This window comes from Myodes glareolus, chromosome 20, assembly GCF_982192425.1.
Source record: "Myodes glareolus chromosome 20, mMyoGla1.1, whole genome shotgun sequence".
In the NCBI taxonomy this organism is placed as follows: Eukaryota; Metazoa; Chordata; class Mammalia; order Rodentia; family Cricetidae; genus Myodes; species Myodes glareolus.
The window spans coordinates 52,724,348-52,749,478 of record NC_142045.1 but is presented as its reverse complement, the minus strand read 5'-3'; the positions used below and the strand labels follow the sequence as shown (position 1 = coordinate 52,749,478).

The window sequence follows — 25,131 nt, the reverse complement described above, 5'->3', positions numbered from 1 at the left end:
TCTGGAAGTGTGCTCACCTACCATCTGATCTGGGCACTTTGGATTTGCAGATAATGCATGGAATGTGGGTTCTTTTCAGATCTAACAGAGTTCTCCAGGGTGGATCCTGAGCCAACCATTGTTAGCACTTCCCTCTCGTGTCTTCTTGTCTGTGTGAGCCAACTCCACTGCTATTGGTAAACAACCAGCGCTTCACAAAGAGCCACCTGCTTCTGAGTTTACACAGGGTATGTTGGGTTTATGTAATACAATAGGATCACTTTAATTATGCTTCTCCTTCAGCGTGGTGCTACCTGGACCTGCTTCACTCCCTGATACACGCTCAGTTTTTATAGGCAAAACAAAGCAAAATTGCCAGTCCTGACTTGACTTATCTTTACGGTGCTGTGTTACTCCGGTTTCTCCTAATATGCATTAAAGGCTGTATGCTTTCAGTATGAAAACAAATGGCTGTTCTGAAGTCCCCACCGTCTTTGTTATTTACAGTGTTTCAAAGTATTCGAATTACTACAAAAGATTTACTCATATAGTGAAGTGTGTAAAATTTAAAATCAATAAAGTGTATAAATTTTGCGGGTCTCCTTGAATTGATTCCTTACTTTAATAGCTCAATGCTGTAATACCATATACTTTTTTTTTATTTCCAATGTCATCACCCAATAATAATCTCTAGACTTTCCTTTCTTTTATTTTTTTGCCACGGCTCTGGGGCAGTTTGGGATTTCTGATCCAGTCCTTCTCAGACACAGCTTCTAAAGACGAGCAGGCAGATGAGAATTATCAGTGAGTTTATGTGATGGTAGAAACAGAAATGTTTTCCTTCCGATGGGGCAGCAGCTGGCCATTTGCTTTCGCGGGAGAAGAGATGAAGTTTTGAAGTTGGCATTGTCATAGTGGTGGTGGGCTGAGCTCATAATACGTCTTAACTTTTTAAACCAGAAAGAACTGGCTCAGCTCTCTAACAAGGGATCTTTGCTTGCGGTATTGGACAGTGAGCACTGTTGATCAGGTACAATTGGACACAACTGTTTCCTCCCCGCATATTTACAATGATGGATCTTATTATAGAACTTTCTAGTGTTTTTCAGAGCTCTCTTTTATTTCTAGATGCAGACATAAAAATAATTCAAATAAAAGTTGGCGAAGCAGTGAACCATTTTCACGAGCTCTTGCTCTGCCAGGGTTTAACTCACAATGCTATCTGGGTCCTGGAGCTGAAACCCTTGATCTGACCTTAGTTTCTGGAAAAGGCAAATGTCACACCCTAACATGTCAGTGAAATCTAAACTTGCTTTCATTTCTTAATGGCACTCTCGGCCTGCGGACAGCACAGGCGACTTACGGCTTGCAGAGGCTAAGCAACAGGAGTGTCCATGGCCGAGCCTGGTAGTTTTGCTTGTTGAACTGAGGTTGTCTAGCCAGTCTCTTAAAATTATTCCTCCTCTTTGACTTTGTTTAGATTGACAGAGCCCCCAACCAAATACCAGAGGATCTTGATTTGAATCCCAGCTTGCCTTACTTTACTTTGTAAACTTGTGCAACTCTTTCACGCGGTCTATGCTTGCTAAGTAGGGATTAAGGAGGACTTTGGGCCTACCTCACAGAGAAGTCGTGAGGACGCACTAGGCATCTGGAAACCCTACACACATCTGGAAACCCTACACACACGGAAAATTTCAGCTTGCACACTCTTCCATTCAGGCCATGTTTACTTCTATGAGAAAAGTCTCTCACAGATAACTTTAAGAATAAGGTCACCAGATAAAATACAGAATGCACAGTCAGCTGAATTCCAGATAAACAAGAAATATTATATAAACAAAATATATAAAATATAACACTGCATGTACTATATAATATACATATAGAAATACATTTTGTATATTATATAATTATATTAGTATATAATAAATATATGTACTATGTGAATTTATAGTATTGATTATATAAATACACACATATAATATTATATATGTATATACAAACATATATATGTATTACAACAGAAAGTATAATTACATACCATGAAAAACCTGAGAAGCACTTGTAAAAATATTGTTTATTTGTCAATCACATTTAACTGGGTGCCTTGCACGTTTTTCAGATTTTTGTTTTTGTTTGAGAATTTTGCACATGTACATGCATATAATGTGTTTTGATCAAATCTACTCTTCTTTCTTTTCTTTCGTTTTCCTTCTCTTTATCTTCCCATCATTTCCCCCTCCCAACTTCATGTGCTCTTTTTAAATACCCTCCAATGGAGTCTCTTTAGTGTTCCTTACATATACATGATGCTCCCCACATATACATGGTGCTCCTGCATGTACACAGTGCTCCCTGCATGCACACAGTGCTCCCCACATGTACACGGTGCTCCCCGCATGCCCATGGTTCTCCCTGCATATACGTGGGTATAGGACCATCTACTGGAGCATGGGTGGCCTCTCAAGGGCAGGATCCTTGAAGAAAATCCCATCCACCCCTTAGTGCAGCCATCAATTGCCTAGGGGAAGCAGTTCATGATTCCCCCCCCCCCCCAGACCCATGCTCAGACTTTAAATGGCTCAATCATACGCAGGTCTTGTTCATCACTAACAGCTGCTACAAGATGTCTTGTGTTCTTGTTTGCTAAGCAGGCAGCTCTCTTTACAGCTTCTGGCTAAAGCCGTGGTTTTGTTTGTTTGTTTGTGTTAACATCGTGTAGATAACAAGTAGTCTAAAGAAGCTGGAGAGTAAAGGACACCTCAGGCTTCTAGCTGATGCTGGAGAGCCTAGCAATGGGCTAAGAACATTAAGTGCAGCATCTGCTCTTGCCTTCTGCACACCTGCTGTACTGACTCAAGCATGTGAGGTTCAAAATGACAGATTTAGTCAGGTGGCTCCTTCTTTCCACAGTTCTTTGTGAGGGTAAGTTTGATGGGGAATCGCCCCTGGGAGGCTGCTGTGCCACTGACAGACACTGATACTTCTGGTGGATGCTCTGTCTGTCCTGCAATGCCATGCTGTGACATCTGTTGACAAAAGGAGGCCTTTCTTGGCCCCAGAAGGAGGAGCGCGGTACTTCCTGAAACCTCTCCCTCCCCTTTAGCCTCAGTATGTGGGCATCTATGGGGCCCCAGCTTATGTTTTGCCAGGACTTGTCTGGGAGGACAAATAGCTTTGGATGCTTTTCTACTTAGTACAATTTTGTTTGTTAATTTTCTACAAAAGAAAAGATAAGAGTTCAGTCATGCTGACTTTATCACTAACTTTAAAAAGAAAGATGATGTAATGCTGTCTTCCAATACCTGTTAAGGTGAGACAGTCTTCTAAGTATTGACAACTGGGCTCCTACCTTTCAAGTCAATGATGCCATTTGTTTCGTACAGTGCATACTTAGCAGAGATCTTTCCGCTGGTTTGCCATGGGAAGCCTGACAGAGATACTGTGTGATTAAAAAATGCAGCGGTTACTGTAGCCTGCCCTTGCCCCTGCACACTGAAATGCTAAAACATTCGCTTACATGGCCTCATGTTTTTAAAGCAAGTACATTAAGGTTCTACTTAAAATTTCTCCAATTTTAGCATGCCCTGGGCTCATGGTTCCTCTGAAAGTGTAGATTTTTAGGTCCCACCCACAGGAGTTCTTACTCGGTAGGTCTTAGGAACAGCCTGAGAGCATGCACTCCTGATGAACTCTCAGGACCCTGGTCTGCAGGTATATGGGGACATCTTGGAAGATCACCATAACCGAATGAGATGGAACTCCTAGAGGGTCTGTAGAGATGGTTCACTCAGCAAAGCCCTTGCCTGGAAAGCATTACAATCTGAGTTGGACGGTTCCCAGAACCCAAACCGAACAGGCATGATGGCACATGCTTGTAATCTCAGTACTGAGGAGGCAGAGACAGGCAGATTCCTGGGGCTCACTGGGAAACCATCCGAATACAGTGTGTACATTCCAGGTTAGTAAGATGCCCTGTCTTAAAGCAGAAGGCGGTGGTACCTGAGGAGCCACACCTAGGCTGACTTCTGGTCTCCACATGCATGCACATACACATGCCTATAATATAGACTCACACACTCTTGTGCATGCACGCCCCATCCCAGACACATACTACAAATAAGCAGGATTTAGAGATGGTTATTCTGGCGGGCGTGTATATGCTGCATATGCTCAGGGCTCTGATGATTTTGCCCATTATTAGAAGTGGGCATCAGGGAAAAAAGACAGCAATGTTCAGAACACAGAGAGCATTCGCTGATCATTTCCTAAGGGACAGGGGTACAAAAATAAAGACACAGAGTTCTTTGTTTTTTAGTTCTTTATTTTTTAGACAAAGTTTCCCAGAACTTTGGTCACTCACAGAGAGGTATCTGTTTAAGAGACAGCATAGTTAAGAGCTAGAAGAAGGTACTGGGGCTGGTTCTAGCTTCTGGCTTCTGGATCACGGTGCCAGTCTGCAGGGTTTTTGTGGCTGACTTCATCTACCTTTCCATCTTATTGTATGAGCTCTGTCCTTACTTTTAGGTTTGAAACTGTTTCCTCTGTGATTCTTTCTCACACGAGTAGTGACTACAGTGTCTCTCCCTGTCATCTACCTGTCGCATCCTGTGTACATACTTTGATTTTACAGCAGTCCAAAAGCTGAGTGGTTTTGTCTGTGCTAAACACCTTAGTAACCCAAATCTCAATTATTACCTGACTTCCAAAAGTCAAACAGATTGGGTGGGAGAGGGTGAACAGGTCGGGTGGGAGAGGGTGAACAGGTCGGGTGGGAGAGGGTAGAGCTAGACTTTAAAGTTTGTTTTACTAGACATCTAAGCCACCATATCACATACATTTTCTGCCTTCCCACATACCATTGGTTCTTTTTTTAGATTAAAGTTTTGAGTTTTTACAACAATGACTAGAAAATTGGATCACACAGTCCTTTGAGTAGTGACCTGAATTGATACTTGGCAAAATAGAAGGAGAAAATAACTGTGATGAGAAAGGAGGTATCACCAGAATTTTTAACAAATAATGTCATTTTAGGTGTGAGAATGTTGTCTGGTGTCTGGGAGGCTTGGGAATCTACTTGTGGCTTCTGGGGATGCATTTCAGCTCCCAGGCTCGTTCAACAACATCTTTACCAACTGAGCTATCTCCCAAGCCCGGAGTCTTTAGGTTTAAGGTTCTAAGTAGAACATAGCAATTGTTTTTAAAACTAGGCACATGCTATCCAAAATGGTTTCATTAAAAAAAATAAAAATAAAAAAGTCCTGACTTAGGAACAAAGCCCCATTTCTTTCCTATCAGTTACAGGAAGGGGGAACAGGCAAGAGTTTGCCCCTGGCTGCCAGGTTTAAGAGGGACTGATACATTTTTGTATTGACTATGGACGTGGAAAGCATGATGGAAAAGAACTTACAACAGCAGAAAGCAAGCGTAAGTGAATGTATGTGGCTATCTGAACAAGCAGGGATTTGAACCTGTGAGGGCTGAGCTGCCTCTGCTTGCTATGGTTCTCAACTTGGGTAGTCCATTGTCCTAGAGGTCCAGGGAGGTGGTACTTGAGAACAGAATAGAATCAGGGAAATTAATATACAAATATACATTTGTGCTTGCAAAAGACAAAAAAGCAATTCAAATTTCCTTGCGAGGCTCAGGGTAGATTCGCGCCAACAGTGCTGAATTCAGGACTCTGATGTCATTATGGCTCAGAGTCCCTTTCCACTTCTACCCTTGGGGTTCTTTCACGTGGCTTACATCCTCAAGCCGTCTCTCCTTTGGTTGTCATTCCGGGAACCTCCTAGCTAGTAACCAGAAGAGCTCAGCTCTTTCCCAGTGACCTCCATGGAAGAGCGGAACATAGACTGTGGCCTGGCGTGGGTCCCATTCCCAGCCCTGAACCATCCACAGTGGTCATGGCTGAAATGTTCCTGTTGTCTAGGCTTATATCATACACTGTCTTTGGGAGTCTGGGTGACACAGATCAGAGCCAAGCCCACCTGAGCACCAAGTCTCAGTGGGTTGAGGAGGCCATCTCCAGGAACATATTTGCTGGGTTCAGAGCACAGTGGATGATAAACAGTCAAAAGTCAGCAGTGACCACTTCAATAGCAGTCCAAAAGCAAAAAGACATGGAGGTGGGGAGAAGGAAGATTTGCTTGTTAAAGTCCCCAAATCCTTGAGCTGTTTTTTATCTGCTTAAGCACCTGGCATTGTTAGCCAGAAACACTGAACCCTGTCTTCCTTCATCTTTATTTATGAAGGATTCCTTCTAAAAGCGAAGCCTCTGCCAACAGTCAAGGGCCAAGTTGAACATTTTAGAACCAAGTGCACAGGGGCATACCACGCTGTTTTATGTGTGGAACTACCTTGGATTCCTGACTTATAGGGTTGAAGATGAGCCAGTTAGTTTGAGTGAGAATCTACAGAGCTGGGCGTTTGTATGCAAGCTGTTGTGTTTAGCCCATTTCCATTTAACCAGTGCTTCTGTGCACAATTTATGTGGCTGTGTCTTACCATGTTCACCACGGCAAAAGCCAAATGACAGGCCCTCACAGATCAGTGACTCTCAGAGTGCTGGATGAGGTTCATTCTCAGAAGTATTTACGCTCTCATGTGCTATGGTTCTCTAGTTTTTCCCCCCTGCATGTGTATACATGTTATACATGTGGGGGTATGTGTCTGTGTATACATGTTATACATATGGAGTATATGTGCATGTGTATATATGTTATACATGTGGGTGTATGTGTGTGTGTGTGTGTGTATAAATGTTACACATGTGGGGTATATGTGTCTGTGTATGTACCTGAATATGGAGGCCAGGGGTCAGCTTCAGAATAGTTCCTCAAGGGCCTTCCCCTTCCCACTTGGCTTTTAGAGACATCTCCCTGGCCTCTCCGCTCTCACTGGCCTAGAACCCCCTGATCTAGTCACATGGACTGGCCAGGAGCCTCAAGGCTCTGCTTGTTTCTCCCTCCTCAGCTCTGAGAAGGCAAGTGCACACTAGTGCCGACTAGCTCCAGCTGACATGAGCCCTGGGGATGGAACTCAGGCGCCCAGCTTTGCTCAGTCACACCGTCACCCATGGCGCTTCCCTTAGCCGGAGTCTTCAGTATTGAGGTTCTGTGTAGATCATCGCAGGTGTTTTTAAAACCATTCAGGGTCAGGGTAGGTTTGTGCCTGCCTCCCTTAAAACAAAAAACAAAACAAAACAAAACAAAACAAAAAAAGAAGAAGAAGAAGTCCTATTTTAGACTTAGGGACGTCGTCCCATTTTTTTCCCTATCAGTTGCAGAAAGGGAAAAAGGCAAGAGTGTCACCCTGGCCACCAGGTTAAAGAGGCACTGATTCATTCTTAGAGTGACCGTGTGACTGTGGACATGAGAAACATGGTGGAAAAGAAAAGGAAAGAGCAGAAAGCAAGTGAAAATCAAAAAATGAAATCTACATATACAGAAATTTAAATAACCAAGAGTATGAGCCTACGAGGGCTGAGCTGCTTCTGGTTGCCTTCATTTTCAAGGTGGCAGATCCCACAGTGCTAGGTGGATGGAAGGCCCAGACCTCCAGCAACAATGCTTCCAAACTTTATTTTAAATGAACTCTTTGAGGGTACTTCCACCCCTAACAGCATCTAGGTGCCTTTAAATTAATTTGGAGGTTGCCAGGACTACACTTGCCAGCTGCTTTCTTCACACAATTTTTATTAAGTTGTTCTGTGTACTTAGATACTTGGTGTCCTCCTTCGCTGTTGGGATATATAAATTCCTTTAGGATAAGTGTTTTTTATATCTTTTTTTGTAGGTAAAGTACTGGCACCTAGCACGGTGCCTAACTAAATGAATGGATAGAATTCCTTGGGCTCTCATTGACCCGTTATTGTTTGGGGACCTTTTTATGAGCTACATTATTCCTTGGTACTGCTAATGTTTTGAAAATAACTGTAATTCCAGAGAGCTTTTCCCCTCTGTCTAATAGACTGTTGAAACGTTTTAGGGCTCAGTGTATGTTTTTGGCTGGTTTGAGAAGAAAAAGTCTATTTGTATAATCCCCTGGAGATGATTCTTTCCCTAGATGCTAGTCATAGGACAGTCTAGTGGCAACCTATTTTTTCCCCCATAATTCAAAATGTCTACAGTGCAAATTGGGTTAGTATGCACAAACTTAGGAGATATAATCTGCCTGAATGTAACAGCAAAATTACAGTGCTTAGATAAATCCATCCTCTTGTGAATGAGCCTCCCCTACAGTAAATTTCTCACTGAAATTCAACAGCTGGGGAGAATTTCTTAGCTTCATTTCCTCTCTAGGCCAAGCAGCTCATCTGGAAGTAGTCACCAAGATTTAAGAGGCGACAATGGCCCCTTCATCATTTAGTTCTTGCTCGTCCCTAAGACTTCCTGCCAAGGCAACGGTGATTATAATTGCTCATTTATCTGTCGTTTTCTTATCTGTTTATTTATTTATTATGTATTTATTTCTCTAGCTTTGTTGCACAGCTTATGGTATTTGAGATGATTGTTTTGATCACCGACTGGCTAATTTTAAGTGTCTTAGTTGTTTGATGACCTGAGAGGGTTCCTACTGCTTGTGCCATAAGATGACTTCCTGGTACCCCACACATGCTGTTTTCATTTACCTGAATATTGCAGTATTTTTTTTTTCTGCTGTTGCTTGCTTTTGGAAAGTGTAGCCTGATTATGAATTCAGATGCTTTGTTGATTTAAGGAAACTAGGGTCCAGTTCCTCTGAGAGCTGGCACTTAAAGAACTGGACCAAGGAGAAGACAAATTCCCTGAGATAGTCAGGAAGATCCGCATGTCCCTTTGACGGTAAAAACATAGACTCTCTGTGCTCCAAGTCCACGCAGAAAGCGGACAGTGGGAGAAGTTCTGCAGGGCAGTGAGTCTTGGCACGGTCTGGAGTCAGACCCTGATGTGGCCTGTGGCACTGACGGACGGCGTGGGAGGCAGCGGTGAATCTCTGAGCTAAGCAAGTATATTTCTGCACAGGGCTTTCGACAGTCATCACGAACGTCAACGGAACAGTAGATGTGTATTGTTTAAAATGAGCAGAGGACAGACCTGGAAAAGCAGATGGGTGAAATCAGTTCTTTCACTTGCTTGATAGGAATAAAAATCAGGCAGGGCCAATTTAGAAGAAAATGATTCCCTTTTTTGTCTTAACCAATGGCACTCCCTTAACTTTTGCTGAGGGTTGGTTTAAGTCTTGTTAAACGATCACTGTGTGTGTGTGTGTGTGTGTGTGTGTGTGTGTGTGTGTGTGTGCATTTTCTACAGCGAGTGGCACAGAAGGTATTATCTAATATCTTACTCATATTTTAGATATCAATACAGGACCTTTTTTACTAGATGCTAGTGAGAATTATATTAGTATATAATAATATATAAAATCATAATTTGCTCCTTTTCACTTAAGCTTATTTGTTAAAACGTTAGACACGGTTTCATGTTGGCTGGAGCAGCCTTGTAGTTGAGGGTGATAGTAAGCTTGTGGTTCTCCTGTCTCTACCTCCCAAGTGCTGGGGCTGTATACAAAGTCACCACCATCAGTATATGGAGCCTGGGAAGGAACCTATAGCCTTCCGCATGCTAGCAAGCACTCTGCTGACTAAACTACACCCCATTCCTCTGCTTGCTTGTCAAAAGCTCTAGCATGAGGATCATTTAGTGTTCAAATGGTAGTAGCCAAATTTCTAGCTATTTTCTTTAAATACTTATCATGCAGTTTTGAACTTCTGTTTAACAGCATTTATTTGTACATGTATCCTGTGGTGTGTATGCGTGTGTGTGTGTAAGTGAGTATATGTGTGTGTGTGTGTGTGAGTGTGAATGTGTGTGTGAGTGTCTGTATGAGTGTGAATGTGTGTGAGTGTGTGAGTGAATGTGTGTGTGAGTGTGTGAATGCATATGTGTGTGAATGTGTTGTGTATGAGTATGTGTGTGTGAGTGTATATGTGTGAGTGTGTATGTGTGAATTTGTTTGAGTGTGTATGAGTGTGTGTGTGAGTGTGATGCGTGTGTGAGTTTGAATATATGTGTGAGTGTGTGGATGAGTGTGGATGAGTGTGTGCGTATGAATGTGTGTGTGTATGAGAGTGTATGTATGTGTATGTGAGAGTGTGTGTATGTGTGTGTGAGAGTGTGTGTATGTGTGTGTGAGAGTGTGTATAGAACAGGATGGGATGAGAGGCTGGTAGGACACTTTTACTTTACTATTCACATTTTTATTTTCAAATTCAAACGACTGAGCTTCAATTATTAAACCCATGCACACAAAGGATTTCATTTCCAGATGCCTTGTTTGAATGTGAGAGAGAACACTTTGCTATATTTTCCTCTTGATTCTTTGGGCCTATGTAGGACTTAGGAGGCAGAATAGTGTGGTTGAGGGGGAAACTATGCCCCCTGAAAAAAATTAATGTCTTGGAGTCAGACAAACTGAGGTTAAAATCCTAACCATAACCTGCTAAATAGATTACCTTAATTTTCTCCCCTGTAAAATGGAGATAATAATATTTACTTTGTATGGTGGCACTGAGTATTTACTTTGTATCAATAAAGGATGACTGCTGTTTGTCTAGGCTGCAGGCCCTGCTGGAGTTGGCCAGTTCCCAACTGCCCAAAATATGGGCCGGCACAATGGAGCAAGTGAGTGGGGCTGTCATAGGAGCATAGAATAATATTGTTCCTGGGGTCTGGCCTGGGGCACGGTCCCTGAGCAGATCCTCTTGGCTTCTCCTCCCTGCTCTGCACCTTTGACTAGAGGGACAGAGGAGCAGAAGGACCCGGGAGAGCAGCCTTGGTGCTGGAACCGAAGGTGAGGTGGGTCCTTTCGGGAAGGGGCTCTGCTTCATCCTGTCTGGCAGTCTCAGGAGGCAGCTGTTCTTCCAACTGTGGCATATGAGGGGGGGGCTCCCATAGACAGCCCCGATCCCCATTTTTCCTTTGTATTTTTATGCTGAAATCTCTGTTAAAATCTTTTTTTAATTACTGACCAAAGAGGTCCAAATATTATATTCTCTGTGCTTAGTTATTTTAGGAGTTGAATTGAATATTACAGAAAATTGATTCTCAAAAGTAGCAGCTCTCAAGTATTTTAAGAGAGTGACATACAGAGTCTGACATATAGGAGGCTCCATGACAATGTCCAACTCCCCCCCCCCCCCCCCCCCCGCAGCCTTTCCATTTTTCCCAGTGATGCTGACACCAGAACTGTCCCTTGCTGTCCAGAGGAAGGGAATGAGGACAGCTTCTGTACCCACTCCATGTTGAAGGCATTTCCATAATTGAATTTAACTTTATTAAATTACAGATAGTGTTGTCTGGGGGCCAGACACCTCAGTGGTCAGTGCGAGCAGGCAGAGATGCTTTTCACCCATTTCTCCCTCGCTCTCCATCCATCTCCCTCCCCCCCTCCGCCCCCACTTCCAGTGCTCAGGGCTTCTGTTCCATTCTGTACCATCAGAGCCGCTTTCTCCCGCTCCCTGCTTTTTGCAAGCTAAATCCTTAGTCTCCGCCTCTACCCAGCCCCAGTGTCTGCTGTAAACAAGGCAGTGGGAAGTTGGCAACATAAATTATTTCAAAATGCTATTTTTTGAGTCTGTGCTTAATTGTTGTAGAGGTTTTTCTTATGCCAGTGCCTTTTTTCTTTCTTTTTTCTTTTTGTCTTGTTTAGAAAGAGTCTCTTTCCTGGTGTTAGCGATTCTGGAGATCCCTTGAATTTAGGCCTTTACGCATGCCCAAATACCAAAGTAGGAGATGGGATACTGGCATGGTTTCTTCCTGGCCCTTTTAAATCTTTTCCTCCTCAAACTAGATTTTTGTCTTGTTTGGGTTAGTAAAGCATGCAGTTGCAGACAGGACTGTTATGAAATATCGGGGGTATATTTCCAGAGAAACTAGCCAGGGCTGTTACCCAGTTCTGACGGGGCAGTAAGCTGTACACAAGACAGAAGTTATGAATGTGGGCAACAGAAAACAACCCCCTGACAAATGGCAAGATGGTTATTTTTTAGGGGAGGGAAGAGGTTGCAAGTGTGCCTGGTGTTTTTAAAGCCCTTAATTATTAATCTTGTCTTAGGACTTACAAACAGAGCCATTAATGTGTCAATGTGACCTGGATAACAGATGGTTATCGTCCATCTTTAAACCGTATTTAGTTCTCAAATGCTTTTGTAATGCATGCAGAAAGCCAGCTTCATCACGCTCCCTCCAGGTTTGGCAGAAAAGAATCCATTCTTCTCTTCATTTTTCCTCCTGTCCTCCTTTCTCCTCCTGTCTTGACCCCCTGTGTCTAGTCCTACTGCTAATTGATAAATATTCCTGTTGGCCATTTCACTACTGAATGGACGGCACAGAAAAGATGGACTGGACAGTTGTACAGTGGAAACATCATCTTAAAATATGCTATTGCCGGCCTTCAGTGACGTTCAGTGCCCTGCTGCTCTTGCCAGTGAGCGCAGCAGCTTGAGTCCGCCACACCTGGGATTTTGGTTCACTTTGACTTTGACTTTGCCCTCGGTTTTACCACTGTAAAGTCGTTTGTTGCCAGAGAACTCCATATCCTACTTGGTGGGCAGAGCTCTGTGTTATGCATGCCATGCATGAGCATCAAGACTATAACATGTCTCTATGCCAACCTTGGATCTGGTTCCTCATGACATAATCTCCCATGAGTTAGGAAAGCTGGTCTGGACCGCAGAGTGTTCCGGGGTGCACACCTGTTCTGAGGATAACAGTTCAAAGGTAGTTGACAGTGTTTCGTTGCCATCCTGGGGGAAGAGAATAAGTCACACTTGGCAGGAGCTGAATCTGGGCCTTGAGCTACTTGACATTTTTATGTGACAAGGTAGAATATGCGCTAGGATAGTTGCAAAGGGCCCGTGTTTTTAGGTAAACCTGAACACTATGCTTATCAACTAGCACTTTTATTGTTTTTAACTGTGGTTGGGAGGGATTCGATGAGGAAGCTAAGGCATCTAAAGCAACCATACTTGTGTTATTACAGACTCTTGGAAGTCTTGAAAATGGGGATGCCAGTCAGAAACATCACTGAGAAACTATGGAGAAAGAAATGATAAAGCCAGTGACTTTACAGAATCTGTCTGTAAATTTATGGGTTCGTTCATTGAGATTTTCATCTGTTTGTTCATTATTGATTGATCATGGATATGGGTGTGCACATGTGTGTGCATGCACGCTCATACACATGCACTCGCCTGTAGAGGTCACAGGTTGACCCTGGGTATCTTTCTTTACTGATCCCTATCACTTTTCTTTAATTTTGGCAGTTTCAGTCGTAGATGCAGAGGTCTGTGATTTTGTTACTTTCTGGCGTCACCTTCCTTTCCCTCTAAGCGGTTTCCCATCTCATCTCTGGTGGCTACAGCATTAGATAAAATGATGTCCTCTACTTCAGCCACTTTTAACAGTCATTGGTTCCTTAGGAAGGGCTAAGGCTTCGTGGGAACCTCTCTCCATGATAGAAAGTTGAGGGACTTGTGCAGATAAATGTAGCCGCTGTGTGTTCATGGCTGCAATGTTAATATCTGATTTGAATGGGGGAGCCCTTTACATATTTGTGTTTATACCCATAGGCTAGAGTTGTTATCAGCTTTGGACAAAGAAGCTCACTTTTGCATAGGCTATGGTTAATGCAGACAGTTATATCTAGTCAAAGTGCCGAGAATAAGGGACAAATGAGCGCTCAGACTTAAAATGTATCCATGTCACCCCCAACCTCCAAAGGCCTAGGGAACATTGCGAAAGAGAGGGTAAAAAGAAATCAGAGCCAGGGCTGGGTGTGGTGGTTCACACCTTTAATCCCAGCACTAGTGAGGCAGAGCAGGTGGGATCTCTGTGAGTTCCAGAACGTCTGGGGATACGTGGTGAATCTCACTTCCCCACCAAAAGAAGAACTTAAGAGTTGGAAGATGAAGAAGAGTGTCATGAAATGCCCTCCAATTTTTTTCTTTCTTAAACAAGATCTCTCACTAAAGCTGGAGCCCACTGACAGGCTAGACTGACAAAGAAACCCCAGGCTTCTGTCTGTACAACCTGCCTCCCCCACGTCGCATGGTATAGAGCATGCTGCACCACCCAGCCTCTTAAAAAATGGGTGCTGGGGATCCAGACCCTTTAACTCCCTGAGCTGTTTCCTCTGCCCTCAATCAGCTTATTCACAGTGACATCTGTGTCTATGACTCAGGTGATGTTGCCTCGAAGAATCGACAAGATGGGGCTCTCACCCCAATGAAGAACTAGGTCTGAGAAAGGATGCTCCATAGATTGAGAATCAGGAGAATGGTGCTTCTTCTATCCAGGATGAGAGGGCTGGGAAGAAAGCCCTGGTAGTGAATGGGGCTCAGCTTCTTTGTGTCAGGATGGACAGTGTATTACTGATACACATGACAGAGACAAGGAAGACAGAGAGATAAGGAGTTAAGGCTAAACCTGGAAAATGCAGACTTGTCCATTGGTGGCAATAGATCAAAGCTCTGGGGATACATGAACTTGGGAAGTGATAAGCAGTTGACCTGGCTTAGGTCTTGGTGGCATAGGATATGATGTGAGGAAAGGTGGAAATGACAAGAAATGCTTTAGGGATCATTGCTAAGAACAGTCTTAGCTTAGGAATTCAGTTAAAACAAAATTTTACATTGTCCTCCAGTCAAGGAGTGTATTTATGGAGGCAGCCGTGTGAACGGCTTGGAATTGGACTCCGATGCAGGATGGCCAAGCACAGGAAAAGTCTTGATACTGCAAGGAAACCAAATGCGTAAGACCCAAGCAGCTCATTCGATTGCATCTGCACGCTTTTGTGGTCATTGTGGGAATTTCAAGACTTCGAGCCGTGTCTCCAAAGAGGAACAGTTAAAGAAATCTAAATGTTGGCAGTTAGGGAGCCATCACAGGGAAAGATGGCAGTTGGTTGGGGTAGGATGTGTCGAAGGAGCAAATGGTGTAGCTAAACCAGTCTAGTGACTAGATGTTCATGTGGCTACAAAGAAGGCAATACAGGCAAGAAAGGCTAACTTTCTAGAGTGTGGCTAAGTGCCTAGTCTGGAGGTGAGAAAATTTACTTTTATGTTGACTTTCCCCGTTTAATTAGGCTGTTTCCCTGTGTGTACATATAGAAATTTGACAAGGGACCAATGAGACTATAACCTAAAAAATATTATGATCATGAGTTATGATATTAACTATTATTTTAACCGACTGGAATTAAAAGAAATTTAATGTATATCTAGTGAGTTACTTATAAATTTAGCACATATAATTTAGCACTAAGTTTGTCTTTCCTTCTTCTTCTTTTTCCTCCTCTTCCTCCTCCTCCTCCTTCTTCAGAACAACCTGTTTATTGACCCTAACAAAAAAACATTTCAAAAATATCAAGGAACACTGGGGAATTAGTTCAGTCAGCGAAGAACTTTCACTGCAGGCCTGAGAAGCTGATGGCCTCTGAGTGTGGTGGCAAGCACTTGTGAGCAGGGGAGATGAGGGCAGAAGGACCATTGGGCCTAGTACCTTATTGGCTAGATAGCTGAGCCTACTAGATGAGCCCCAGGTTAATGAGAGACCATGTTTCAAATGCAAAGTAGGAAGTGGGAAGCTCTTTCGAGAATGACATTGGAAGCTGTCCTTTAGGCTCCCTCCACATGCACACATATGTAGCCGATTCCCCCCACCTCATGTATACACAATAAAAAATAACGAGGTTTATAAGAAACAAACCAGGTCTCCATTTCCTCTTTGGATTTAAGTCTTGTTCTTTTTTTGTGCTTTGTGTTTGCTTTTTCCTGCTTAGGGTGACACAGGCCTTCCTGGGACAGAAGGTTTCCCAACACCTTTGTCCGCCCTCAGGAATCTCAGATATCAGGGAGTACCAGTTTGGCCTTCTGTATGGACTCCCTCTTGCTGCCCTAGTGCTGAGCAGCCGGGATGAAAATGTGTCGGCAGAGATTAGATATCCCAGTGACTGCCCCCCCGACCCCCCCCCTCACTTCTGCGCTCTGAAGCTATCTCTGGCATCAGCCGTCTCCCTCTGGTTTATCGGAGCCCAGTACAGACAGATAACATCCTAGCCATGTGACCCTGACCTTTGTCAACCTCTGTTAGGGCTTCATCTGAAGTCAGGCCTAATGTTTGTAAACAGGATGTAATTAAGGCTGGGAACTGACAGGGTCTGACACTAAGACAATGCGGAGCTGGCAGGGAACGGTCTGGGAGATGTCAGTTCGCATTGTGTTCTAAGTGCCTTCGTAATAATTAGTGTCCTCCTCTGGAGGAAATTCACTCAACTTGGATTAATCTGTCCCAGCATGGAGGCCATCCTTGGCAGGGCAAGTGTTTCCTCTGATAAACCTTCACGCAAGGGTGAGGAGGGAAGCAAAGAGGCTCAAAAGCAAACCTGAGAAAGTCAAGACTGTACCATGGTGACAGGTGCCACCTGGGAGCTAGAAACAGGAAGTGTGGGAAGTCCGCGTCCGTCCAGTCCTCCCTCCCCTCTCCCTGCCACTCCCAGCCGCAAGGTGAATGTGTGCCTTTGCTGTCACATTGGCTAGAATCCCTTAGTAATCAGGGTACACTGGTCTGATGCCCTGGCTAGTTCAGAGGGGTTAGTATATAGAAAAGCCCCACAAACACATTGTTTGACCTTAGTTAGCACCAAGTGTGTTACAGATCAGTGTGTGGTGAAGGGGGATTTTGACTTAGTAATTGATCCCAAAAGCCTGAAGCCTGAAGAGAGTTGAATGTCTTCTGGCTGCGTAGAGTGCCAAGGGAAGAAAGGGATGTTGACCTGGTATTCCTGACTTAGTACACTGAAGACATATGGATCTGAAGTAGACAGATAGACTGTTGTCAGAAGCCATCTGAGTTCGAATTCCCATTGACTCTTGGTAATAGTTACAGATTTCAGCCTTAAAACCCAGTGCTACTAATAGCACTGTACGTAACAGCCAAAATTGTGGAAACGGCACTGGTCACTACCAGCAGAAGAATCTGCAAATAAAATATGGTGTGAACACACCATGGAGTATTACACAGCCTTATAAGGAAGACATTTCAGACTCATGTCACAGCTGAATGAGCCTTGCAAGCACTACGTTAAGTGAAATAAGCCCAGACACCAAAGGATCAGTTGTCCCTGATTTAACATATATAAGGTGCTTGCAGTAGGTAAGTTCATAGAGACAGTCAGTGGAACAGTGAATGAGTACTAGGGGCCTGGGGGGAGGGAGAAAGGAGAAATTAGAGTTTAAAGTGTAGGATTTCAGTTTATTGTGATAAAAATATTCTGGACCGATATTAGTGATGGTTGTATACCCTTGAATGTATGCTAAGGTGTCCAAATTGTACACTTACAACTACTAAAGTAGTAGAGTTCATCTTCTGGAGATATTTTCCCAATTGAAAACGTTAAGAAATTACATGAAGACTCTTCAGTTTGTTTTGGGATCCAGGGCTTCTGGACTTTAATCATTGTATTAAGAAAGTGGCAGGACCTACACAGAGGCACACTGTAAATTAGTGATGGAACCCCCTCCTGGCATATGGTTTGTTAATTTTCCAAAGATATCTCTCTCTCTCTCTCTCTCTCTCTTGTGTGTGTGTCTGTGTGTGTCTGTGTGTGTGTGTGTGCGCGCCCTTGCCCGTGCTCGTGTAAGTGCCAAGGAGGGCAGACACGAGCATTGGATTCCCTGAAGCTGGAGGGATGGGGCTAGGAGCCTTCTAACACAGGACCCTAACTCCTGCTCTCTACAAAAGCAAGGGCTCTTATCAGCTCTGCCATCTGTCTGGCCCCCACTATCAACTTTTTCAGCAAGTCCTGTTTTAGCACAGGAGACCCCATGATGAACATATTAATAGCCGTGAGTTTTGACATTTATCTGAGTGCAGAATGTAGCGGCTATTTCTTGGACTTGCTCGGGAAGTTTCTAAAGGCGAATATTTGCACAGGACTCTTGCGAGTCTCTTTGGACTGCGTCCCTTTGTTTTTCCATGACTGACTGCAGGCAGGCTGGCTACAGGTGGTAGCTACCGATCCATCTATGTTCTGAGTTTTCCATTGAGAACAGCAACTGTATCAAAGTTTCCATTAGTGAGATATAAAAGATGTCCTGTAATTCCCAGCAACGGAATGCCCAGAGTCCGCGACTTTGAAATGTGCTTTAGAAAAGCATTATTTTAGGAAAATAAATTTGTTATCTTGGTATATTTATTATATATTCCCAATGTTCTCCTTGCTCTAGCTAAACCCTTGACAGAAGCAGCTTAAGGAGAGGGGTTTGTTTCAGCTCCTGGTGTAAGTGGGAAGCAGCCGGCAGGGTGGAAGAGCAAGGCAGCGAGAGTGCAGACGGCTGGACACATTTGGTACACAGCCTGGCGTGGAAAGAGATGGATGCTGGGCCTAGGTTCACCTCTTCAGCCTGTCTGGAACCCGCCCACAGGATGGTGCTCCTCAGTTAAACTTCTCTGGAAACTCCCTCACAGAGCATCTTTGGGAATTCTAAATTCTGCCAGGCTGACAATGAAAATTAACTATCACAGTAGTCTTTTCAGGTCAGGAGATTTTGCTGCACATGTGAGGGGCTTATCACTTGACTAAACTTTACCTCCCCATTATCCACCCTACTTCCGGGACTGACGGGATTTGCAGGAGGAATCTGGCAAAAATGTGTGCATAGCGTCATTTCCTTCGCTCACTAACACTCTGAGGACATTTTCAGGAGCTGAAACTTGAGAAAATAGTGCTGTCTTTTCCACCCAACACCTTTCCATGAAAGAAAATTGCAATCAGATTCTTCGTGTCACCAGGCGAGTGATTAATAACATAGCCGGTGACGCTGAGATTGAGCGGCAGCAGGGTAACTTTGGGATGCTTTTCAGGTCTGACCATAGAGAACCCAGTGGGGGGGTCTTTATAGAACTGCACATTCCTTCAGGCAGCTGTCGCTCGCTGTCCTATGTTCACAATATTATTTTATCTAGTTTTTGTAAGCGCCCTTTGAAAGAATTATCTTCTTCATGAACTGAAATGAGGTTGAGGAGGCTAAGGAATTCCTCATGGTTAGTCACGGTTGAGCATGACGCTGGAATTGGTTTTAGCCTTTTTGCAAAGGTCGTGCATCATTTTTGGATAAAAGAAGAAAACCCCACAGAATTTCCCTCCTCCTCCTGGAAAATAGCACCATCGTAATTAGAAAGTTAATTTGAAACTCAGTGATGAATTCCTCTGTAGGAAGGAGAGCTACCTGCTCTTAACTGTCTGGTTGCACAGGCGCGTACGAGGTACCAGCCCCCACCAGCCTGACAGGGTACTGTGTTCAAAGAAAAGATAAGGATTAACAAATTAACTTAACAATAGATTAGGTTTTTTATTACTCCAATTAAAGCATCCATTTTGCTACACAAGCTTGTAGGCTGTATTTTTAAGAGCATTGTTAATTTGAGACTTTTGTATTTCTAGGGGGGACAGATCTCCCCAGAGGCTATGTCTGAGCCACTTTGTGCCATAGGAATAATGCTGTCCTAACTGATGTGGAGGAAAGGGTTGGTCAACGGTTCCTGCCGCAGCTGCTGTGACTGACACACCTTTGAAATCTTATCCAGACACCTTAGAGGGATGCGTCTGTGATTAGATAATGGAAAAGGCATTGCCTTGCTGCTGGAGGACCAGATCTACCTCTCCACGGAATCTAGGAGACAACAGAGAGGGCACGCAGGCAGAACCAGCAGCTGCCCACCTGCCATGACTTACAAGAAAAGAGGCACGCTGCCTGCAGTTGGAGATGCCAGCAAATTAAGACCACACAACCCCACTTAACCCAGGAAACCTTTTTCACCAAATGTGGTATTATCTTTCCAGAAAGTGTTTACCTACCCCCATAGGATGGCTGTCATTTACAACTGCTGAACGAGGCTACAAAAGACAGAGAACGTCTTATAGAATTATCTTTGATGCTCTCAACACTGTGCGTGTGTGTTTTGTGTATGTGCCTTTTTCAATGTAAGCATAGACCCCCCCTGAAAGCACTTGTGTGTTTGTGTGTGGGCAGGGCTGGGGGTGGTCGCACACCCAGTCATAGCAGAGCACAGAAGAAGGCTTTTTAAAGATAGGTAAATCATTTTCTTTTTAAATGAAATTCAGTCTGACGGCATGAAATATGAACAGTAATTAAATGCACAGTCTGTGGGCCCTCTATACTTTAAAGTGCTTTGTTAAAAAAAAAAAAGAAAGAAAGAAAGAAAAAAAAAAAACAAGAAAAAGAGTACTCACCTCAGACAGGCCAATTACCTAAGAATGATGAAGTCAAGAGCAAAGTCGCTAAATTTCCTTACTTGAGCGATCACGACGTCAGCCTGCGATTAGTCCCCGTGGCACCAGCGGGGATGTGGCTGGGACATTTCCACTGGAAGACTTCAAATAGTCATTTCCTTGCTTAAAATAAAATCTGACTGCACTAAATAGACAGTTTTTAATCTCAATTGGACATTGAAGATTTCTCAAGCTGTTGCTGGCTGCAGCAGAAACAAATTTTTCTGCTTTGTTGATTAAACCAGTGGTCTCCACGACTGCTTATCGGCCCGCAACGAGCTGTTCTTTTTAATTAAAACTGAGCCACCACGAGAGAGCAATTAACAGCTCGTAATTACTGTGCTCTTCAGAACGGCAACGTTTTGCCTTTCATTCCAATTCTATAATGGACAAGTGGCTTTTTGATCTTCAAATTAGTGAGCTCTTGTCCGCCTTGTTTGGAGGCAGAATTGGCAGGTTAATGGTGGCCTGCGGGGGCACTCTTTCTCCTACTGATGTGAGACTCAAGCTGCCTGCAATGGTAGCAGCCAGAGACTTTCAACACCGCTGGTCCATCCTTGTGATGATGATGGACAGAGACTTGGTTGCCGCTGATTTTGATGAAGAGGAGACACGTGCTCACATGTATCCTCCAAAGGGGACCCCATGCTTCTTCCTTCTTCCACCTTCACCAGCTAAGAAGGTGCCTAGTAAGTGTTATCACACACACACACACACACACACACACACACACACACACACGCACGCACGCACACACAGTTATTATATAAGATGATTGGCTATGTTAACTACTTTGTTGTGGCAATCATTTTATGGTATGTATGTGTGTCAAAACATCACGCTTGCTCTACTCTAAATACATGCATGTTCTTCTTCTTCTTCTTCTGTTTTTAACCTATAGCCCAATAAAGCTAAGGAAAATACTGGAGAACTGGAATTTGTCATGTCTGGTATGTCACTGTGCATTAGTTTTTGTCACTGTGACCAAATTACTCGACAGAATAACAAAAGGGTGGGCATGTTTGTTTTGACTCAGTCTTTCAGAGGACTGTGTGTGGCCCACGGTAGAGTTGGTGGCCATGGCAGTGTACAGCAGAGGCTTCTCTTGTCGTAGTGAGTCAGGAAGCAGAGAGAACAGCAGAGGCCAGGGTCTGGCGTATCTTTTAAGGCCCCTTTCCATTCGATGGTACTTGTATAAGTTAGCCCTTGCCTCTTAAAGATTCTGTAGTCTTCAAAATAGCACCACAAAGTGTAGGGGATGCTCCATACTCAAACCGCTATACAGCGAAAGGGCAAAAATATAATATCCTCTGGGAAAAAAGCCTGCTCCAGAATTAGGGAAATGTGGGTTTTTCTTTCTGTCCCCACCCCCCCCTTTGACTCTTACAACTCCTAATAAACATACAGAGTCTTATTCTTATAAATACCCGGCCTTTGCCTGATGTTTCTAGTCAGATTTTCTTAACTTAAATTATTCTGTCTACCTTTTGCCTCTGGGCTTTTACGTTTCTCTATTCTATGTATCTTCCTTTATTTCTTACTCTGTGACTTGCTGTGTAGCTGATTGGCTGGCCCCTGATGTCCTCCTCCTTCTTCTCTTGCTCCCTGATTTCCTCCTCCCAGATTTCTTCTCCTATTTATTCTTTCTGCTTCTCAGCACTACCTATCCTTTCTCTTCCCTTGCTATTGGCCATTCAGCTCTTTATTAGACCAACCAGGTGTCCTAGACAGGCAAAGCAATACAGCTTCGCCGAGTTAAGCAAAAGCAGCATGAAAGAATGCAACACATCTTTGCATCAGTAATCAAATATTCCACAGCATAAAAAAATGTAACACATCTTGAATCAATATTCCACAACAGGGAAATATTTAGACTCTTATTATTTTGAGAATTGTAGGGTGTCATATATTTTAGATCTAATGTAATCTGAAGGGTTAATACGGTGTGCACAAAGGCTATTTATTACCACATCTGGTACAAACAATGAGGCTGTCAGTGGAAGAACTTGGATGCTAGTTTTTCCATCTCTGTCCTCCGCTGTCAAAGCAAAGAGACCTTTGCCTGGTCATAGGGCATCCACATGCCTACCTCTCGGGACCCTGTCCCCTTTGCAGATAGAGGAATAAAGATGCAATCAGCCAACGATGCTGGTGTTGAGAAAGCGAACGTTAAGGCTACTCTGTGGCTTCCCTTACATTACACACATGTTCAGCATGAACGTTTGGATATTTGAACTGAAAATATCTCATATCCCTATATCCCTAGTAAGAATGTCCTTCATTTAGCCGCTTTTATCACGCTTGAGCAGTACCCCATAGTTCTACATATAGGCAGCTGGGTGGGTTAACCTTTGGGGCAGTTTTGTTGGCTTGAGTTGTAGACAAACAATGTAGTATGAAAGAAATTTGAGTTTATGAGTGTGGAATCTGGCTTGTGAGTTCTTTAAACACTATTATGTAAAAAAATAAAGTACGGTAGAATGATTGTTCGGTGCACATAATAGCCATTATGTAATCTTTTTCCTCTTAGTTCTAGGGGTGGAACTCAAGGTCTCACACTTGCCAGACAAGCGTGCCCCTGAGCCACATCATCAGCCCAACTTAAACTTTTAAGATGTACAAAACTCCAGTCTCTTCATGAGGGATAGGGCAGTCGAATAGGAAAACAGTACCATTGCATATGTGAGTTACAGCAGAGAACGTCTCAGTTACACACTGCTGGTCAGCATGGAATCAGAACCCCCGTTCAAGGTAGGTTAGCTTGACAGGATGGAGGCTCTGTCTCACTCTCCGCTGTAACTGAGGGGGCAAGTCTAGACCACACCCCTGTTATGTTGTATAATCACTTTACAAAGGGGGCATGTTTAGATCCTCTGTCGCTATCCACCCCCCCCAAGACATCTCAAACAGCATGTGCCTTTCGACTTATTTTCAAAGATGGTCACAGGCTGTGTTCACTGATTAACTTGTGGGTTCGTCTTTAGAATGACTAGACTTGAGGCTATTCAGAACATAGTTTAAAACAGACTTTCACATATTGAAACAATTGATACTATTACAAGAACGATATTCACCACCGTGCCTCATTAGCTCTATGGTCAATTCAACGGCGCTCCTAGGTGATGTTGGGAAATCACACGCTTCTTCCTGCCAATGCAAATACATAGACTTTGCCCATGAACTGAAGCTTTGGAGCCAGATGGGAAAAATAAGCTTAGGTGTGTCTTTTTTTTTTCTAGACTGCTAAAGGTTTTAAAGAAACATTCCACAGAACTATTTCTTGCTCACTACTGGGCTAGGCAGCTTTTGCAAAAGGTAGCATAGACATATTGAGTTTGAGGTTTACATCTGTTAAAATGGAAATTCTCATTGATATGTAAGTTAAGTTTCTCAAAGTGTGTCAGGCCAGGAGTGGAAAGAATTCTAGGGGAGAAATGAAAGTAGTTTTCTCCTTGTAAGTCTAAAAGGAGAGTTTTCCGTTATTTACTTTTTTCTTGAGACGCAACGATTTTTGGCTTACACCAGTGCATCAAATAGGACAGGATGTTGTCTTTTCAGTCATTTTAGTATTGCGCATCTTTTAGAACACACAGAGCTTGTGATTTTAAAACTCTGCAGGCAAATTTAGCTTGAAGTGGATTGGGCTTTGGGCGGTGGTTGTCAGAACTGAGTGATGTCACCATCCTCATCATCAAGTCGTTGGTAGCGGAAGGGAGAGGACTGTGCTCTGCTGCTCTCTCTAGTGTTGTGAGAGGGGAGAGGAACTCGTGGAAAGAATGAGGGCTTCACTTTGCAGCTCCATTGCATCTCAGGTATGTGACGTGGTCAGGTTACTCAGCACCTGTAAGTACCTGTTCTGTCTACTTTAAACTGGGAAGCTGGCCCTGACTTTGGAAAGCTGTGTGAAGACATAAAAGTACTGCATTAATGCAGGCCAGAAGATCATTTTGTGCTTACTTTGTAATTAGTTCTCACTTTGGTCAAGTGCTCAAGGCATAGTGAGCGTTCCCAGTTCTCTTACACTTTTGTGGCATTTGAGTTCAAAACAGGAATATTTGAGGGTAAGGGCTGGAGAGATGACTCAGTGGCTAAGGGCACTTGCTGCTCTTGTACAGGACCAAGATTCCATTCTTAGCTCACAACCACTTGAAAGCCCAGTTCCAGGAGTTCCAACGTCCTCTTCACACATACAGTGCAGTTACATACATGCAAGCAACACTCACATAAAATAAATCTAAGAAAAACACAACCCAGAGATATTTGAGGAAAATACTTGCCTAAAGGAAAAGGACATCCTATTGATGTTGATAACACAGTATCTGAAGTAAATGTGAACTCATTTTTCCTTATTAAAAAATTTGAAAATGCCAGGTTAGGTGTGGTGGTGCACACATAATCTCAACCAACAAGAAGGCTAAGGGAGGATGATGCAAATTACAGAGCAGCCTGGGCTACATGGTGAGCTCAAGGGCCCTTTGGCTACAGAGCAGGACTCTGTCTCAGGCAACTGCAAGACGAATCAAATATGAAGGCATCGTGGTGGAAGCAGACGCAGCTCTCCCACCTTTGTGTGTGATGTCCAACTTGTTAGTTTTTTCCAAAAGAGACAGTACCCCTAGAATGCTAAACTTTGAAGGCATTTCCATCCTTGGAAAAGCAAGCTCCTTTTGTGCAAAGCGCGGTGTGAGCATCCTCATCTGGATGCAACAGGAGAGGATGCTGGGTGGGAGGCCTTGAACTCACCACCCTCTTACTTGTTGAGCACCCCTGGGAAATTGTTGCATATTTCTACATCTTATCTGAAAAGAATGCTTC

General features: G+C 43.6%; 1 protein-coding gene across 14 annotated transcripts in view; it reads left to right on the top strand.

The window, feature by feature from the left end:
* Positions 1–25,131, top strand: part of Mecom (MDS1 and EVI1 complex locus) — a 562,715-nt gene that overhangs the window by 146,218 nt on the left and 391,366 nt on the right. The window contains exon 1 of one of the 14 annotated variants that reach the window (XM_085682355.2): positions 10,689–10,815. The exons of the other annotated variants lie outside the window; for them this stretch is intronic. The gene's annotated coding sequence lies outside the window, so the exon portion shown is untranslated. Of the gene's footprint in view, positions 1–10,688; positions 10,816–25,131 lie in introns of those variants that run through there. 14 annotated transcript variants of the gene reach the window in all.